This window comes from Psammomys obesus, unplaced genomic scaffold, assembly GCF_907164565.1.
Source record: "Psammomys obesus unplaced genomic scaffold, mPsaObe1.curated_primary_1811, whole genome shotgun sequence".
Taxonomy (NCBI): domain Eukaryota; kingdom Metazoa; phylum Chordata; class Mammalia; order Rodentia; family Muridae; genus Psammomys; species Psammomys obesus.
In genome coordinates this window covers 1,193,007-1,211,737 of record NW_026596039.1, presented here as the reverse complement: position 1 = coordinate 1,211,737, position 18,731 = coordinate 1,193,007, and the positions used below count along the sequence as shown (strand labels likewise).

At 39.5% G+C, this 18,731-nt stretch overlaps 2 pseudogenes; both read left to right on the top strand.

Annotated features, from left to right (window-relative positions):
• Positions 1–440: 440 nt before the first annotated feature.
• LOC129687549 (kinetochore protein Spc25-like) lies at positions 441–1,701 on the top strand (annotated as a pseudogene).
• A 16,632-nt stretch (positions 1,702–18,333) lies between these two features.
• Positions 18,334–18,506, top strand: LOC129687862 (U2 spliceosomal RNA; annotated as a pseudogene).
• The last annotated feature ends 225 nt before the right edge of the window (positions 18,507–18,731 follow it).

The window sequence follows — 18,731 nt, the reverse complement described above, 5'->3', positions numbered from 1 at the left end:
AGGCTACTTTAGGAAGTATGGATGAGGTCACCCAGTTCCTTATTTAAAGGGTTTTGGGTATCAGTCACATTTCCAAACAATGTAGCTTCTCCTTAAGACAGACTGACAGTAAAGTAGACAGGGTACTAAAGCCAGATGTGAGACTTAAGCTATTTAAGGATCCTCTGACAGCTGTATCATTAGCCTTGGCAGTCAGATGGTTCTCCAAGCTTCTTTTAGTTCCCTTATTTCCTCTGACAGATGGAATAACCTCTCTTTTCTTGGCACCCACCTCTCAGAGCACCTGGACCAAAGCAATCGTATCAACTGTGGCCCAATGAAAAACAGTAAAACAAGGACTAGAGAGATTGAACCATTCTCAGTTGGGTGAAGAGCCTGTAAGACAGGCTGACAAGCTGGATGAAGACAGTATCTGGCACTCTACAGCATGTTCAGTGAAGATGACAACCAGCAATTATGTCTCTGTAGAGGCAAATATTGTTGAAGGTACAATGATTCTTACTTCTGAAAATAATAATTCTAGAAACAAAGGAACTGACTGGCTAGTGCTGGCTTCCCTATGAAACAAAAGATGAAAAATGATTCACCATCACCATTAGCCATTAATAAACAAAAAAGTCTCGGAATCTGAATGCTTCTCTGGTAGCTTACAAAGAGGTCTTCACTTCCTACCTGAGCAATAATTTAATAATTAGAATCAAATAGTTTAACAATTAGAGTCAAAAAGTCTCAAAGATGTTTCATTTTTTCCCATTTTCCAAATAATAATATCAGGGCACACATAATTATATTCATATCTACCTAGCAAACATTAGCACATTAATGTCTCTTATAGAGATCTCTTTCCTCCCAATTTTATAGTTCATCATTCTGTTTCTGTGACTTATGAATATAGTTCTAGAGCATTTGGGGGCCATCAAGAAGACTTGTAGATAGAAAGTCAGCGTGGCTGAGGAGCAGCAGACTGAGGACTGGTGGGGCCAGTTTCTGCGGACACGCCTGGTCTGATGAAGATGGCAGCGTTCCTGGCCACCAAGCGTCTTACACAGTAGTTGAAGATGAACTGGCACTCTTCAAGAAAAGCATAAACTAATTTGGGGATAAGTTCAGAAACAACCTCAGTGATCATCAGAGTCAGCTGTCAGAGGTGCCTTCAAGGACTCACTTAGAACCCTTTCAGAAAAGCTGTCTGTGAAATTAAAGGAAGAAGAAAGAATGATTGAGATGTTTCTGGAATATCACAATCAGCTCAGTAACCAGAATAAGCTCATTCAAGAAAAGAAAGATAACCTGTTAAAGATGTTTGCAGAAGTAAAAGGCAAAAATCAAGAATTGGAAGTGCTGACAGCAAATATCCAGGAATATTTTCACTGCTGACAAAGCTAATAAAGAGAGATTGAAACAGTTGCAGAAATCAGCGGACTTGTATAGAGATTACCTTGAACTAGAAATTAGAAAGATTCATACTGATAAATTGCAGTTCATAAGAATGCAATTCATAAATTGCATTCACTAAGAATATAGGAATATATTCCCTAAGAACCCTGAAAGCCTGTATATCTTTTCCCTGAGCCTAAAGGAAGCTAGGGAATATGAAGTTCACCTCCTCTTGAGTGCCTAGCAGAATTTCAGGAGAAAGTCAACATTTCCCTATTTCTTGCCAATGTTCAGAAGGCTTTTATAGATATGGTTTATACTTGATGTAGAAAAAGTAGGAATTGGAATTCTTTTCTCTTGCCTGTAATTCTTCATTGTTTTTCTATGATATGATGGAAACCATAATACATCATACCAAAACATTCCTCTATGACATAACATTTTTGAGCTGAAAACTGTTGAGCAGAAGCAGAGTTAGAAAAACTCTGAGCCCTTCCCCAATTTGCCTAAACCCCAAACTAAAATTATAAAGGTGTCTCGCCCCACACCTGCAAAGAAATATAGAAAGAAGTTAATCATTAAAGAGATCTCTAACTACTTCAGACATGGCTCCAGAGGAACTGACAAGCCTTGTTTATTAGCTTATTTCCATAATTTCCCATTTGTGAAAGCCAAACCTGCTGTCTGTCTTGTTTCTGAGTTTTTAAAAGTAAAACAAGTTTTAAGCTGCTATTTCGGGTTCTTTTCTGTTGGGGATCTCCTGTACAGTTTGCACTGAATGTGTTAATAAACTTGCCTGGTTTTCTCTTGTGAAACAAACAAAAGAAAAAAAAGAGAGAGAAGACTTGTAATGATGTGACTACTGAAGTACATAAATTTAATGCTTATGGGGCAAGCACTTCACCAACAACAATCTCTCCAAACCCTACAATCATGAAGTCGTCTATGTGTGTGGTCAAAGCACATTCAGGGTCCTATCATATCAGGAAATTTTAGTTGACAGAAATAGACAAGGTCAGTTTAAACTAAGGACATGTCAAAAGAAATAAGAAAACCTAATAATATTTGGTAACCTAATTCTTTAAATATAATAATAAATTAAGTTTTAACAGACGTACTCAATGAGCTGTTGGTCAGGGTGGCCTTTGAGGCCCATCAATCAGGCTGTCACCACTGCTAATGATTGCACATTAGAACTGGGTTGTAAGACCTTACTGCTGAAGACACTAGATATTTTTCTTAAAGGTCATGTAGCTGGGACAGAGCTGGAAAGCCTCCTCCTTGATGGCTAGATGTCAGAGTGTAGGGGTAGTTATGTGGGGTGCTGAAGAACAGTCATAAAGTCTTAGTCATCTATGCAATGCCAGCAAATGCCTGGAGTAGAACTTTGTGTCTCAGTGGCAAGGAGAATTGGAGCATGTGATGCCAGAGCCACTCCAGGCTCAGCCACTTTGAGGACGAGTGTGGCAAGGCAGGATGGCACCTGACAGTATGTACAAGAATCACAATATTGCTGCAAGCAGGGCCATCTGGATGGAATCCCAGGACAGGCAGAACAAGAGCCTGACAGCTATAGTTTCAGTCCTGGAGCTGTCAATGCTAAGAACAGAACCATGAGTTGCCAGGCTTTGGGCCAAGACATGGTAATTACAGGGGAAGGCTTGGGCTTCAGCTGGTGGTGGTGTCAGAAGGCTCTCGTGAACAAGGTGGATCCCAGTGGCTTTATCTTGCCCTCTCATTAATGAGGTACAGAGGAGAGACTGGGTATATGAGCCCAGGCCACCCATTTCGCTTATGCTCAATTTACTTTAAATTTGCTTAAATGCTCTAAAGCTTTCATTTTGGCGTCTGGGTTGAGATTGAAGATTTGGCTTGGCCAGAGATACAATTCAAGCATGCTGTCTATCTCCAGGACAGAGTTCACTCTCCTTATTTAGTCTCACAAATTGTACGATATTTGGTGTTGTTTTGGTTCTTGGTGTACACGTTATTTGCGGAGGGGTGTGTGTGTTTCTGCAAATTCGTGTGTATATGCTGGTATGTGTGCAGATGCATCAGGGTGCCAGTGGCCAACAGCAAATGTCTTGCTCAATTGTGTTCCAACTCATTTTTGAGACAGGGTCTCCCACCGATCCTAGGGCTCACCAGTTCAGCAGGACTACCTAGGCAGAAAACTCTGGGGTTCTGCTTGTCTCTATCTCCCAGCATTGGGGCTTACAGACCTGCACCACCATTCCCCACTTTTTTTTTATTAAAAAAAAAACCCTTTTACTAAATACCTATGGCCACAGAAAATTTTATCATCTAGAAGTTCTCTAATATATAAGAAATGTGATTTGCATACATTAGTAAAACATTCTATGAAGGATTGGTCTGTGGTTTATCATTTCACTAAGCTCAACGACCTCCGCTTGCCGGCAAGCACAGATAAGAATTATAGTTGTCACTGTATGTGCTTATTTTTCTTTGTTTATTTATTTTATCACTTTACAGCCTGATCCCAGCCCCCTCCTCTCTCTCCTCTCAGTTTTACTCCCTTCCTGCTTTGCCCCCTTTCTGCAGCCCCTAGCTCCTTTTTCCCAGGGAAGGGGGGATGCCCCCCATGGGTACCAACTCACCCTGGTATCTCAAGTTAAAGTAAGACCAAACATATCCTCTCCAACTGAGGCCTGACAAGGCAGCCTAACTAAGGGAAAGGGATCTAAAGGCAGGCAACAGAGTTCATGTCAGAGACAGTCCCTACTCCCATTTTTAGGTGACTCACATAATGACCAGGCTGCAAGTCGGCTACATATGCATAGGGGGCCTAGATCTAGCTGGTACATGCTCTCTGGTTGGTGGTTCAGTCTCTGTGAGCCCAGGATAATTTATTCTGTAGGTTTTCTTGTGGTGTCCTTGACCCCTCCGGCTCCCTCAATCCTTCCTCCCACTCTTCCACAAGACTCCCAGAGCTCTGCCTATTGTTTGATTGTGGGTCTCTTCGTCTGTTTCCATCAGCTGCTGGATGAAGCCTCTCAGAAGACAGTTACGTTAGGCTCCTGTCTGCAATCATAGCAGAGGATCATTCATTAATAGTGACAGGGGTTGGCTTTCCCCCATTTCATTTCATTCAGCCATTTTCTTTGTTTTATTGGGCATCTCTCAGGCATTTATTCCCTTTAAGTTTATTGACCCATTTCTTTGTGTCTTCCTTAAAATCCTCGCATTCTTTTGGTGAAATTCTTATTTTAAGGTCTGTGTCCATGGTCCACCTAGGTAATTCTCATTGGAAAACATTTTTTATAAGATTGGTGGATTTTAGGGAAAACAGATCGTTTCTTGACCTTTCATGTTGGTTGTGTTTTTCCATTGAGAACTGGACATGTTGACTTACTTATGGACTCTAAGTGTGATGTGAAAAGAGCAACTTGGCTGGTAAACAGGATGTGCCTCCCAGCCCAAATCTGAAGGTTGAGCAAGGCACAGGCAAAACTCACCAATCGGGCCAGAGCTCTGGTGAATTGTGTATTTAATTTGTTTTACTTTAATTTCCACCCAGAAATAATATACAATTGTATATTGGTATTATACTGTTATTGATAAAACTATATTATAGCTATTGTCATATATTCTGATATTGTATGTGAGGTTTATGACATACTAGGAACATATTCCTGAAAGTCATTTCCAGTAAGTGGGTCCACCACAGTGGATAGAGGATGGCATTGCCAGCAGAGGAACTAAAATTTTTAAAAAAGAAAACAAAAGCTGATACTCATACTTAAGTCCAAGGTGAATTGCTGAGTGTGTGGAGGAGGAAAGAGGTTGTTGAGGTTGCAAAAGACTGAGAGTCTGACTCCCAAATTTTACATCCTCAAAAGAGGACTATTTGTGTAGTGAGATGTGGGATGCTCAGAGAAGATTGAAAGACCCATTCTGTGTTGCACATGCATTTTTATGGGTGCACTGCTAACAATAACCACTGTTGATGAATTGGACCCTCTGTTGTAAGAGACACCTAGAAAATAAACAACTCATGTGGTCTGGTTAGATGGAAATAATTTAAACTATGGCAGAACTATGTGTAAGATACAAAAATCACAAAGGATCCCAGGTCAAGAAAGGAGACATCATTACTGTGTGCATGCTAACAAGAACCAACAGAAAACTAACAAGAATACTCCCATATGGGTGGAGTCAGCACACACAAACACTCACATGAGATGAGCTGAAAACACTCAACCACAAACACAACCCTGCAACCAAAACTGGATAACCGAAGTAAAATGAGAAAGAGGTGAGTCACAGGCAAATATCAAAAATCACACATGACAGACAAAAGGGCCATGAGAAGAAAAGATACATGCAAGACCCTCAGGAGAGTTGAATCTGTTGAAAATTATCAAATCTGGTCAGAAATGTAAACGTAGGGGCCAACCTACGTCCCCACAGTTAGTGATTCCAGCTCAAAGTATCTGCGCAGAGGCAGAGGAAGGCAGATCACCACCAAGAGCAAACTTCTCTGTCTTCTTTCTTTCCACAGGCAATATCAAAACCAAAATCTTCCTCAACAGATGAAACATCAGGATAAAGAAACATATGCTCTTATGAATTTTGCTCATGATGATGCATAAAGAGCAAAAAATACATCCAAAAGGGAGAGAAGCTTATTGCAAGAATGATAAATGACCAAGTCGGATGTAGTGCTCCTCTGCTTAGTGCCAGGTAAGAAAAGTGCCAATCACTCGACAGTGTCCCAACCACCCACTCCCAGGTACCATTCTCCTTTTGATGCACGCCAGTTGGCAGTAATATTCCACGGTGCTCCTTTCCAGAGAGTTCCACTCAAGGTGCCTAAGTTCTAATTCCTGGCCAGAAGAGAGTAGAGAGCTTGGAACTCTGTATTTCCTGATGTGTTGACCACGAACATGATTGACATGTGCAAGCCGTAACTACTACAGATGCCTGAACCTCGCTCAGGACAATTCTGATACATGTCAGTCTTCAAAGACCCCATGTGCTCTATGTGCTTTGACTTGAGATGCCAGGGTGGGTTGCAGGTGAGAACCACAGCCAACTGATCCAAGAATTTTCTTGTTATTGTGGCTTTCTTAGTATTCTTCAACCTGTATCAGTTCTGCATTCTTCTAGAGGATTTGTCTATAATGCTCCTGTATTAGTCAGAGTTCTCTAAGGGAACAAAATAGAGAGACCTGATAATAAAGGAGGACTTGTTAGACTAACTTACAGGATATAGTCCTGGTAGTCCAACATAGATGTCTCACAAAAGAAAGGCAGAGAATCCAGTAGTTGCCAAATCCTTGAGACTGGTTGTCTCTGCAGTCCTAGCCTGCTCCTGGAGTCCTAGAGGATTCCTGCAGAGCTGCTGGTTTTCGTTCTACATTGGAATCCTGAAGACGTCGGGTTTGTACCAGCTGCAGCAATAGGGTGAACTTTCAAGTGAGATTGAACGTAAGTTGGCAAAAAGCAAAAAGCCTCCTTCTTCTATGTTCTTTTACATGGGCTGCCATTAGAAGATACAGACCAGATTTAGGGTGGGTCTTCACACCTCAAATAACCCAAATAATAAAATCCCCTAAATCAGTGGCCAGCAGCTTGGGTTTTTATGATTCCAGATGTAGTGAAGCTGACAACCAGGATTAGCCATCACAGCTCCTGAAGAAATCACTGTGACACGAATCTTCACCGTGACTGGTAAACCCTGTCTATGATCCTTCCACACAAGAGGAAGGAAATCAAATAGAAAGACTGAGAGCAGATTGCCCCCAGGGTCACAGGAAAGATGAAACCACTCAGAATATTTTAATCACTTTTCAGTAGGAAAATGCTTAAAATTCAGAACATACCATAATTTCCTTAAACACAAAAACACTGTTTAATCAGTATACCTCTAACCCACAGGAATTGTTATAGAAAGTAGCAGGTGAGTAGGTAACGGGAATGGCTGCCATGTGGCTGAAGGAGACTGGTAACTGTGTTCTGACCCTGCTTCCAGAGCAGAAGCGTTACCCAGGAACTTTCTAGGAATAAAGATTCTTACGTCCACGCCAGCAAAATGGCTCAGCTGGTAAAGATGTTTGCCATGCAAACCTGGCAGCTTAGGTTCAATACCTGGAACCCACATCGAGAAGGAACACTTGTCCTCTGGCCTCTGTATGTGTGCCACAGAATGCGCACCCACACATGTACATAATTACACACAAAATGATAATTTTTATCTTGTTCCAAAGTACTACTCAAATCCTACCAAACCAGAGGGGGAATTCCGGAGGGGGGGAATCCATAATCTGCATTTCAGATGCTCTGCCAGATATTCCATACAGAAGTACACCTGTATGCATAGGTTCAGTTACTAATGGTCAACAATTGTTCAAAAATGCCAGCTATGAAGGTCCATGACTAATCAACTCATAAATTTAAAGTAAGTTTTATTGTTGTGCAGTCTCCTACTTCTTATGTGGATTATGTATGTAAAGTCAGTCGTACATGAAATAAAAAAATATTTTTAAAAGGACCTTGAACATCTACACTTAATATATCATTTGTATGCTGTGTGGTATCATAAATGATTTAGAGATGGTTTAAATTAAACAGGATATTTTGCACATAGTTTTGCATATATTATATCCAAAATACTGTACCATTTGTACAAGAGACTTAATTCCAGAGCTCAAGGCAAGGCTGGGTTCTGATAATCATGACAGGTTGTGCAACTACTCTTCATGGATTCCAAGAAGCAATTGTATATTGTTTTCATTGTTTAATATTTTGTCATTGTTGTCAATCTTTCAATGTGCTTAATCTATAAACTGAACTTTATAAAAGATATCTGTACATAGGGTAAGCTTTGAAATACATCCCCATGGATAAGGAGGTGGCTACTATGTGCACTAAAATTTGAAAATCACTGGTCTAGTGCTGGAAACCAAGAAGTGAAATGGGATAAATACATTTACCTAATTTAAACGAAAAGATAAACTTTGGGTTTAGGTACTAGAACAGATAAAAGAATAGTTTGTCTGAGATAAAGATGGTCAGTCATAAGCACAGGATCAAAAAAGAATACCAGCTTATCAAACAGGTATTTGGACAACAGAATTTGATGGGGACCATGATCTCAAGACAAGTCTGAGCCTGGAAAATCATCTACAACTGAAGAAAGTACCATCCATCTATGATGCCTGGGCCACAGAGGGATAAATCAAAGAGGGTTTCCTTTATATTTGTATATATCAGAGCCCTCAAAGTAAACCCAGATACATCTCCTTCAAACACTCACCTAAACACCTCTGTAATAGCATGTTTTTACTTCTGTGTGGAATTTTATTTCCCAAAAAGACTGCACATCCCAAGATGAAGCACAAACCTCTTTAGACCCAGCCTAGAGAGAAAGGCTGAGTTGAAGCTGGAATCCCTATTTAGGCTCCCTGCCATAGTCTAGGTACCTGGCAATCACTCAGTTAAAGTATCTATACCCTCTCCAGAGCAAAATGCTTCATAGTGATGGCTTTTTCAGTAAAAATGACTACAACCTTTAAAGCTTCCAGATTCTATGTTATCAAATAACAATGGAAATTTACCCCAAAAGAAGACTCAAAACCATTGCATGAAAAGAGAGAGGAGTAAATGTCATCTTACCATTGGCTCTATGTAAGCAGAGATGTTCTGCACAGAGACAGCAGGAAAGGATCACACGTAACCACAGTGACATTTTTCTAAATATACCTCACTTTGGAAGGCAAGATTCAGTACATGTTCTCCATTATTTTGGCTAAGGCATAAGTTCACTATATGAATGATTCATACTTCTATTCAGTAATTATTTCATATTTCCATAATTTTTGCATTTTAAGTGCACATAAATATCAAATTATACTCAATTGCTAAAAATGTTTTCCTCCAAAACATGGTATTAACTAAACGATGATGCTGTTTATATAGATTTACTTTCTTAAATAATGCTACATATTTTTCCCATAAAAATTAGAAGGAAAGCAGTGTTTAAAAGGTGAGTGGGCAGAGTAGGTATAATTTCAGTTCAGACAACCACTAACATGCTTCTCATTTCTATCTTCTCCTCTTATTAACCAAGTTATATAATGGAATCATACAGTATTTAATCTGTGAGATTGGCTTTTTTTTTTTTCACACAGCATACTTCTATTGAAATTCACCCAAGTTGCCGTGTGCATGAATAATGTGTTCCTTCTTGGAGGAGGAAGGTGTGATATAAAAAGGCAATGGAAACAAGGGATCCTTGTGGCAAAGAATTGTTATGTATGTTGGCTGTACCAACAGCAATATTTTGGTTGTTATATTGTACTGAAGTGTTGCTAAACCATACCAGTGGGAGAAAGGGAGTGGAGGGTGCATGGGAACTTTGCTTCTTACAGCCAGCTGGGATCTTGCAGTTATACAAAAATGAAAGACTCACTAACAAGTAATTAAATGATTAATTGAATTCAAACAGTGTGATTACTTCCACCCCCTGGCTGAAAGAGGGAAGGTTAATTTTTATTCATGGTTTCAGAAGTTTAAGTCCATGGTCACTGGGAATATGTGATTGTGGTTGTTTGGATGATTGGTTGGTTGGTTGGTTGGTTGGTTGGTTGGTTTTGAATTTTTTTTTTTTTTTTGGCAAGGGGGATAAAGGGATGAGCTGCTGAGAACACCATGGCAGAAGCACAGAGGTAGCCTATGTACCTCCCAGCAATGAGGAATCAAATTAAAAGGAAGAGGAGCTAGGGTCCTGACATCCCTTTCAAGGCCACACATTTATAGCCCAAACTCTCTCCAACCAGGCCCCACATCCTAAGTATTCCACTGCATCCCAGAAGCTTCATGCTTTGGGAACCAAGACCTTAGCATATGTGTCTGTGGAGGACATTTCCGATCCAAACTAACCAAAAGAGAAATCTTAGATCAAAAAGTTGCAACTTAATTTGAAATTCATTCCTAATTAGAAGACAAAAATAAAAGCTGAACGCCATGGTGCATGCCTTTATTCCTGGCACTCGGGAAGCAGAGGCAGGTGGATCTCTGTAAGTTTGAGGCCAGCCTGGTCTACCATGTTTTAAATGTACTTACCATAAAGAAATAAGGATGTTTAAGGTGACAATTAAGCTAATTACCCTGATTTGATCATTATACAATGAACACATGAATTGATACATCACATTGAACTTCATAAACACAGTTATTATGTCAACCAAAAAATTAAAAATAAAAATCCCCATAAATGAAAAATTATATTACAAAGTATAAAACTAAAATATATCTATTAGTATAGTTCATATAACCAAATAACAAAGAGAAAACCTAATGAAAACTAAGACTCTCATTACAGTCACAATAATAGCATTCCAGAACATAACGGCAATAAAACGTATGCAAAAGAGAAATAAAGTGAATTATTAAACATTGCCAATGATTCTGGTACAAGTGTGAAAAAATAGGAAGCTGTATCACACTTCAAAATACAGAGAAGCTTCAAAATACAGAGGTGTGGAAGCCCCTACCCCTAGTTTACTCATCAACTTAAGAAAAGATCTTTAATGAATCTATTCTATCAGACTTTTTGTTGGAGTTAAACTAAATTAATTACAGAAGTTACAGGTACACAGGAACACTCAGCAAACCCCCCAAAGAAAAATATGTGGGAAGTTACCCTAACAATATGAGAACCTAATGAAGTTTCTATAGTCAAATCAGTGTGATGAGATTGGCTTACTGGTAGACTGATGGAACAATGAATCAGGATGAAAAACTCAGAAACAGCCCAACTTCCTTGACATTACTATGTGATAAAAGTAAGAGTTCAAAATTAGAAAAAGATGGACATTTTTTGTAAATGGCAATGGAGTAAGTGAATAACATATGAAAAAGATAAAGCTAGATCCAGTCATACTGCACATCAGTAAAACTTATAAATAAATCAGACATCTATCTGTTAAAAACACGAAAGGATACAAACAGAATAGAAATCTAAGTAAATCACTTCATAAGCTAAGAAGCTATAAAGCATTTCTAACTGTGGTTAAAATATCAGAATTATAAAATATTAATAAATTTAATCAAAATCAAGTTTTTAAGCAATAAAAGACAATCAAATGCCAACCACAAAATAAAGGAAAATACATGTAACTTATACCTCAAGTTAAAAGTTAATATCCCTAACATATAAATGAAGACAAAAGAATGGAAATCTAAGAAGCAAAAGAGCAAATGATTAAAAAAAAAAATACATGTAAGAATTCAGTAGCCATGAACACTCAAAAAAATCTCTATCTTTCTCATAGTAAGAGAAATGTAAAACAAAAGAGCACAAAAATTTGTTCTTTGGTTGTTATTTGGAAACTTGAAATATTTTAAGAGTTGCTACATTAAACAAATTAAAGTAGTCACTCCCATTTATTTATAAGGAGATTATAAAATGCCTACTCTTCATATATTTAAGGCAGTTTTTGTCAAAATATGAGCAGGGGAGGTTTAGAAATTTATGGGCTAACTAAAAATTATTAAAATGTTAAGGATCTAATGTAACATAACCAAAACAACTTGATAAAGGGGAATAAAGGTGGAGGGTTTTACATTTAGCTGATTGGCTGGGCAAGATATGCCCACAGATGCAATAATGGCATAAATATCATGAACGTAGCCATGCACTTTCTGTTTGGATTTAAGATTCACTCCAAAAGATGCAACTCGTACCTGAGAGCAACAAAACTAGGAAATCTGGGCCCAGGGGTCTTTTCTGAGACTGATACTCCAACCAAGGACCATACATGGAGATAACCTAGAACCCCTGCATAGATGTAGCCTATGGCAGTCAGTATCCAAGTGGGTTCTCTAGTAAGGGGAACAGGGACTGCCTCTGACATGAACTCACATAGCTTGGACCACTGTTGGTCCAAGAACCTGTGGCTAAACAGATCACAGGCCCTAACGGTGAACTTACTATGATTATGATGCTAAATGGACACAGTACTAAACTGACTTCTAATGACTCATTGTTATGTCAATAGATTAAGTAAACGCTTCAGCCCTCATCAGAGAAACTTCAATGGCAATAGGCAGTGATTAACACCCAGAACCACAACTACAAGGTGCAGAGAATAAGAGACTGTAGCATGCTCAGCCCTAAATGGGACATTATATCATACCCCATCCTCCCAGCAGATTTGGTGAATGAATACAATACTTCTCAGCCATTAAAAACAAAAGAAATCATTAATTTTGCAGGCAAATGGATGAAACTAGAAAAGATCAACCTGAGTGAGGTAACACAGACACAAAAAGACACATATGGTATATACTTGCTTATAAGCAGATGTTAGTCATATAGTACAGGATAGACATACTACAATGTTCTAGTTATGGGAGTGGGGATATCTCTGACACAGACTGTGTTGCCTGCTTTTTGATCACTTCCCCTGATGGGCTTCCTTACGAGGCTACAAGATAGACAACTACAATGCACAGACCCCAAGAAGATAAGCCCGGTGGGCATCTCAAGCTTCCTGTCAGCCCACTAGTTAGGGGAGTGGGGCATATCTCTGACACAGACTATGTTGCCTGTTTTTTGATCACTTCCCTCTGATGGGACTTTCCTACCAGGCCACAGGGGAGGAGGAACTCAGTCCTCATGTGAATAGATGAACTGGGTTGTCTGGGTGGGGAGGCTCCTTGTTCTGAGGAATAGGAGAGAGGGGATGCAGGAGGGAGGTGGGACTGGGCGGAGAGGAGAGAGCAGCCTATGAGCGATATGCAAATTGAATTAATTAATTTTAAAAAACATTTTAAAAAGAAAAAATACTATCCTTTGTAGTCAGATGATAGGGGAGGCAGACCTCCCCTCTCACTGGACTTAGAGAGGGACAGGGAGGAGATGAGGGAGGAGGATGGGATTGGGAGAGGGCTATAGCTGGGATACAAAGTAAATGAACTGTAACTAATATAAAAAAATAAAACTGTAATTAAAAGAAAAGGTGGTCCCCTCTACCTGGTAGGGCTGCTACACATGTGAACTCACAGCAATATGACAGCATGCACAGCCTTGTGCAAGTTCAAACAAGACCAAATCCTAGCATGGAGAAAGGAGGTAGGCACAAAGCCCAACCCCTATCCATGGAGCTGTTGACAACTGATAGTTGCCAGGAAAAGGAGTTAGTGTTCTTCAAGAGCATTTTCCCTATTAGATCAAGCATGTTCCTGTAGAAGACCACACATTTAAGACTATATGAACAGCAGCTAATTGGCAGGGGGGAAGCACACAAAGTTGGGTGAGAGCAAGGGGAAATAATGTGGAGAGGAGTGAGGGAGGACCTGAATAACATTAAAACAAAATTCTTCAAAACTTAATAAACAACAAATATCCCAACTTATGTGTGTTCATCTCTATCTATACTTTTGCTTCTATTTGTCTATCTTGATGTCAGTTTTGCTCATTGTGGAAATGTCTTTATTCCTGAACAGAACACCAACAGCACAGGCTCTAAGAGCAACAATCAATAAATGGGACCTCATGAAACTGAAAAGCTTCTGTAAAGCAAAGGACACTGTCATCAAAACAAAGCGACTGCCTACAGATTGGGAAAGAATCTTCACCAACCCTTTATCTGACAGAGGACTCATATCCAGTATATATAAAGAACTAAAGAAGCTGAAAAGCAGCAAACCAAGTAATCCACTTAAAAAATGGGGAACAGAGCTAAACAGAGAATTCTCTGTAGAGGAATATCAAATGGCAGAGAAGCACTTAAAGAAATGCTCAACCTCATTAGCCATTAGGGAAATGCAAATCAAAACGACCCTAAGATTTCACCTTACACCCATCAGAATGGCCAAGATGAAAATCTCAAGGGACAACACATGCTGGAGAGGTTGTGGAGAAAGGGGAACCATCCTCTACTGATGGTGGGAATGTAAACTTGTACAACCACTCTGGAAAGCAATCTGGCACTTTCTCAGACAAACTAGGAATAGTGCTTCCTCAAGATCCAGCCATACCACTCCTAGGCATATATCCAAAAGAGGCTCAAGTACACAATAAGGACATTTGCTCAACCATGTTTGTAGCAGCCTTATTTGTAATAGCCAGAAGCTAGAAACAGCCCAGATACCCCTCAACTGAAGAATGGATGCACAAATTGTGGTACTTCTACACAATGGAATATTACTCAGCAATGAAAAAATAAGGAAATCATGAAATTTGCAGGTAAATGGTGGGACCTGAAAAGGATCATCCTGAGTGAGCTGTCCCAGAAGCAGAAAGATGCACACGGTATATACTCACTCATATAGACATGTAATATAGGATAAACCTACTAAAATCTGTACATCTAAAGAAACTAATCAAGAGGTAGGACCCTGACTAAAATGCTAAATCCCCATCCCAAAAGGCAAAGAGGACGGATATCAGAAGAAGAAAACAGGAAACAAGTTAGGAACCTGCCACAGAGGGCCTCTGAAAGGCTCTGCCCTGCAGACTACCAAAGCAGACGCTGAGACTTATGGCCAACTGTTGGACAGAGTGCATGGAATCTTATGTAAGAAGTGGGAAATAGTAAGATCTGGAGAAGACAGGAACTCCACAAGGAGAGCAACAGAACCAGAAAATTTGAACACAGGGGTCTTTCCAGAGTCTCATACTCCAACCAAGTTCCAGGCATGGAGATAACCTAGAACCCCTGCACAGATGTAGCTCATGGCAGTTCAGTGTCCAAGTGGCTTCCATAGTAATGGGAAGAGGGACTGCCTCTGACATGAACTGATTGGCCTGCTCTTTGATCACCTTGCCTTGAGGGGGGGAGCAGCCTTACCAGGCCACAGAAGATGACAATGCAGCCACTCCTGATGAGATCTGATAGACTAAAATCAGAAGGAAGAAGAGGAGGACCTCCCCTATCAGTGGACTTGGGGAGGAGCATTCATGAAGAAGAGGGAGGGAAGGTGGGACTGGGAAGGGAGGAGGGAGGGGCTTATGGGGGGATACAAAGTGAATAAAGTGTAATTAATTAAAAAAGAACGTAAAAAATAAAATGACAAAAAAAAAGAAAATGTCTTTAGTTTTAGTTATCCCTCCCCATATTTCTTCCTCTACCCTGCTCTCTCGTCCACCACACAAACTAAACCTTCTTATTCCATTAATTGCTCTCTGTCAAAGATACTACCATGAAAAAGAAAAACTACTCAAACCATTGTGGAGGACTTAACTGTATATTTTTATTTCTTTCAAGATATAAGTTTTCTTTATGTGTTTAATGTGTTTTAGTAACTATTGTTTAATGTTGTATTAATTCTTTAGGAATTTCATTTATGAATACAATGTGTTGATCACACATTACCCCACAAGTATTATTTTGATCGTATTTACTCCTCTCCTTAACTCTTCCCAATCCTACCTTCCGCTTCCCCCAACAAAGCTTCATTCATTTCTTTTTTTAATAACTCATTGAGTTCAGGTTGTGCTGTCTATATATACATGGGTATAGGACCATCCATTGACTGGTGATTAATCTACAATTGGCCACAGCCTTAAAGAAAATTGACTTTACAGCCATTAACTGTCAACAGTTCCTCAGGTAGGCATAAGGGCTCATCAGCCTCTCTCCCTTCCATGATGAAATGTTGACTGGCTTGATGTTGTGAAGGTCTTGTGCAGACAACAACAGATGCTGTAAATTCATGACTGCAACAGTCCTGTCCCAGAAGACACTGTTTTATGCAGGTCCTCCCAGATGTTCCTCCCCCTCTTCTACAGTGTTTCCCGACCTTGGAGGGAAGTGTGTGAGATAGATGTGTCATCTGGAGCTGAGAATTCCACAGTCATCACATATAGTGGACAAGTTGTGAGTTTCTGCATTAATTACTGTCTACTTCACAAAAAGTTTCTCTGATGAGCTGCAATAATCTACATATTCAGCTGTGTATTTAAAGTTTGGTTCAATGCTATGTCCATTTGCCAGAATAACTGTAATAGGTTCACCCTGGGAGCCTATGAACTTTCCAGCCATAGGTTCTTGGCCAAATACGGTACCAACCATCCATTTTCTCCTGTGGAGTAAGCCATCAAAGAGTGGTTTGTTGCTCCATAACATTCATTTCATGATCACATTCGTGGATGTATCTTGCCCAGTTGTGATTATTAAGGCTCCCAGGATTTAGAGTTGGGTAAGACTATTGATGATTCTTCTGCCCCAGCCGTCTAAATAGCACCTTCTATGAAAGCAGCAGGAAGAAAGTTTCTCAGCCAGAACCAGTTTGCTTTTGGCATGTCCTATGTCCCCACTGTGTGATGTCTTCAGCAACAGGGTCTTACCATCAAGTTATGATGGGCAAGAGCAGTAACAATACCCTATTTTGTTCAAAGGAGCTCTTTATATATTGATCTCTTCATATATTTTAATACACCTTCCTTATCATATGCCTCTCTTTTAGAAGGTGTATTCTACTAAACTGTCTCGCTACAACTCCACCCACCCACCAAGTCAAAGGACACCATGTTTCCTCCTATATGAAACCAAACATTCCTCCCTCACACACATTACAAATTCATCCAATATCAATCTGGTCACTTTACCGAGGCCAACTCAACAAAATATTTCACCTCCTACGCTCCTGCAAAGTGTGATATATTAAAATTATCCTGCAAAAAATAACATGAAATTACTTAAATGTGTCAGGTCAACTGGCATGTGAGATGAAATCTTCCAAGGAAAAAAGAAAGCAAAAAAAAAAAAACCTTTATAATAAAAACCATAATAAATTGAGATTCAACCCAGGCTTCCAATGCCAGCACCAGGTATTTTTGGTTAACAGACAAAAATCTTAATCTCCAAAGTATGTCTACCCTGTCACATAAAGAGGTGAATTAAAATGATTCCTACACACATTTAACATCAATTATTCTGTAATTACAAAAATTGTATCTTAAAAAAATAAGAAAAAATATAAAGATAAAAAGGAATAAATCTATTAAGAGAAAAAGTTTAAAAATTCCCTCTGCATATAAGATAAAAGCCACTGGAGCTTGATTATTTGTTGAAAAAAATTATGAATATAATAAAATCCACAGTAATGGAAAAAACTCTTTTTAGATCCCTTAGTTGGTTTCAAAAACAAACCAAAAAAAAAAAGACCATAATAATGTATATTCTGGCTGGAAAGATAGCTCAGCCATTAAAAGCACGTGCAGCTCATCTAAGACTACAGTTCAGTTCCCACTATCCACATCAGGTGGTTTACAACCACCTGTAAGGCCAGTTTCAGGGGGTTTCTGGCCTCAGCAGATCGCTGAACTACACACAGGCAAACACACACACACATTCTCTCTCTCTCTCTCTCTCAATAAAATAACCCCTTTTTAAGAGTAGATAACTCTGTTAAAGAGAGTTCAGAGACTTTGACACTTTTATTCCTCAGATTAAATGTGGACACAGCAGTGGTGAAGAATAGAGAAAACAATTTCCCCCATCCCAGGTGTTTAATGAAGTTTGAGGTACATAAAACTTCCTCACCCAAAGAAGAGGAAAAACTAATTATCTGGGACTGACTAGACTATATTTTTAAACTGACTCTTTGGGGAGCTGATGTGAAATAATTTGGGAGAGGAGCAGAATATAAGAAATAAAAATCAAAGTCATTTGTGGTGGCATAGTCCTACAACCCTGGAACAGGAGGCAGAGGCAGAAGGGTCATCACAAGTTTGAAGTAAGCCTGTTCTACATAGCAAGCTCCAGGCTACCTGAAGTTACACAGACAGTCTTTAGAAAAAATGAAGTGGGGGCTGCAAAGGGAGAGAAGAAAAGAAAAGAACAAGGATCGGGGGATGATGGAAAGAGGAGAGGACAGAACAGGGAAAGAAAGAAATCAAGTAGGCAGCAATAAAAACCTCAATGCCAGTGGCTGCAGAATTAAAAAAAAAAAAATCTGTTCTTGGTGTAAGAGCTATTGCAGCTTGCTTCTTGGTGTTTTGGCTAGAATCAAATGTGGTATCTGCTCTCATCAGCTGAACATCTATTAAATCCTCTATCCAAGAACAATATATTAAATACATTGTTGAAGTTGGAATGTTGGAGTAAGGGGCTTGCTCCATCCTATAGTGAAAGTTTTGGTATATTTTATGTGTTTTGGTTTGGTTTGGTTTGGTTTGGTTTGGTTTGGTTTGGTTCCAAATGTGGAATGTGTAAATGTTTCAGTTCATCCTCAGTTGAAAACAAACTGGTGAGAGGCCACATGATCTTGGTCAACTGAAAACAGGCATGTGACGGTGCACGATGTTTCGCTGGACCCTCTCTCATGCGAGGGGCATTGTTTTTTCCCAGCTGGAAAAAAAAATAGCCTTGTGAGGACTC